The sequence below is a fragment of the Chrysochloris asiatica genome, unplaced genomic scaffold (genome assembly GCF_000296735.1).
Source record: "Chrysochloris asiatica unplaced genomic scaffold, ChrAsi1.0 scaffold00015, whole genome shotgun sequence".
NCBI classification, from domain to species: domain Eukaryota; kingdom Metazoa; phylum Chordata; class Mammalia; order Afrosoricida; family Chrysochloridae; genus Chrysochloris; species Chrysochloris asiatica.
In genome coordinates, this window is record NW_006408533.1 from 9,321,991 (window position 1) to 9,324,547 (window position 2,557).

Genomic DNA, 2,557 nt, shown 5'->3' on the forward strand with positions numbered 1-2,557 from the left:
CCGTAAAGATTTACACCCTCGGAAACCCTGTACAGGGTCGCTATGGGTCGGAACCGACTCGATGGCACATAACAACAACAACAACATTTTTCCCATATGGCTAATAATAGCTATTTTATTTATTAATAATCTTAGTGACTAGGCTCCTGTGTGAAAGTTTGATGTAAGTTATTCACAAACTTCCAGACAAGGGTCCCAGGAACATATACTTTTATCTGGCATTCCCACCAGCCAGGAGAATCAAGGCTATAGCCCTGCTCTTTGTCCCATTGAATGTAGGGGCCCAAATCTTGCCTGCCACACCTTGTCTACCATCATTCTCATTAATCCACTCTGTCCTTCCTATCTCTGCAATTCTGCCTGCTGTGGATTTAGAGCTCTTGGTTTCCAGAGGAAGAACATTTTCACCAGGAGACACAGCAAGATTCCACTAAAGCTTTAAGCAATGGCTAGTACTTGTTTGAACTCCTAGCATGGCACTGTGGATTGGCACTGGACTGTGAATCACAATGTTAGCACTTCAAACCCACCAGCTATTCCTCAGAAATCCTATACAGGGTTGCTATGAGTCAGAACTGACTTGATGGCACTTAACAACAACAGCTAAATTACTTGTTTACTTTAGATCCCTTGTGCAAAGGAACAAGAAAATTAGTCACCATACTAGCAGGGATAATTGTTCCTGATGATCAGGAAGAGGTAGTGTTGATTTTATGCTGCAAGGGCAGAGAAGCATATATTCAGCATCTAGGTGAGAATTGCAGGTGTAATTTGAATCATTTCTTGCCCAATTTTAACAACAAATGAGTAAGTGCAGTAGCCATAGTCTAAAAATGACATTGGTTCAGACTTATGAAGAAAGAAGGTATGGTTTATACCACAAGGTAATTCACTTTGAGTAAGTACAAAAATCTTTTATATTAGAGAGAAAGCAAGATGAGACCAGTTGTAGCAGATGTCATTGTTGTTGCTTTTAAGTGTCAAGTTGGTTCTTTGCATAGTAACCCTGTACAGGGTTTCTAAAGAGGAATTGGTGGGTTTGAACCACAAATAAGTTCAGTGCTTATCCTATAGCGTCATGCCAGGACTCTAATTGTAGCAGTAGGGTCTTTCAATCATCCCACAAAATTTGCCACAAAAAAGAAATCAAATAGAATCTAAAGAATTATTTCCATATGTGTTGAGTGTATAATGTGTATCAAGAGGATATACGTGAAAGCATACAATGTTGGACCATAGTAGTATGTGCTTTTGGGTACCAACCAGATGCACTCACTCTTCTGCAGGCTTGTTGTTGTTGGTAGTAATCCTGGATTGGCTCTTAGTCCTAGGGCCCTTGTCTGTAATAGAAGGAAGCATTGCCTGGTCCTGTGCAAGCTTCAGAATTGTTAGTATGTTTGAGCCCATTGTTGTGTCTGTTGTGTAGGAACTTCCAGGCTAGGAAGTTCACTTTTCATCACTATATCAGACAATATTTTGCTTTTATCCATAAGGTTTTCAGTGGCTAATTTTCAACAGTAGATCACCAGGATCTTCGTACTCTGTCTTCATCTGGCAGTTTTGCTGAAACCCTGCTAGAATTTTAAATACCAATGACATAGCTTCCAACATCACAGCGACACACAAGTAGCCACAACATGATAAACTAACAGATTAGTCATTACCTCAGCAAGGTAGACAGCCTAATTCTTGGGAAGATGCCCTCAGGTTAAGGAACCCGCCCCATTGAAGGTTATCCTCCCTCAATTGAGTCAGTGCAAAGCAATGATGGGTTGATCTGAAGCACACATGTTCAACAGCCTGACCTTATTTTGAGACACCTGTGGGGTCTATTCCATCTCCAGAGCCTTTCATTGATTCCGCTGAGGCTTTTACTGTGGCTGTATTAATCTTCAACTTCTTTGTCCAATCCTGTTGTCTCTATTGTCATAGAAGTATTGTACCATCATTACTCCAAAACCATTCCTGTGAGCAAATCTCCATCTTAGAATATATTTTCTGAGAAACCCAACCTTAGATATCTTGTTTGCTCATTGAAATGCTTTCTTTGGAGATTTTCCTTCAAACTTGGACTTCAAGAAATACTAACTTTCTTCAAAATGATCAAAGTAAGTCATTTAACACCAATAGAATATGTAAGCCAAATGGGCAGGAACTTTGAGTATCCAAACATCATGCTTTTTTTATTTAATGTTTCTATTGGCCCCAAATGTTGGTAACATTTGCGTCATCATGGTACTAAAAATAAATTTAATGCTAATTCTCCTTTGAAATGTTATCTGTAAGCAGCAGACATATTTCCACTGAACTCTTGCCGTTATTTCATTTGTTAATAACGATCCTTAAAGAAACATAGCAGCCATTTAAGTCATTTTTGGTGGGTATAAATAATAATAAAAAAGTAGAAAACATACAAAATCACTAGGACCAAACTATAAAGTGAGACAAAGGCTCTCTATTTTTTTAAATGCAGTAATTAGTTGACAAGAGAATTAAATTAGACACACAATTAGGTGTAAGTACCTTGCGAAAAGACATTTCCCTTGAGTTCACAGGC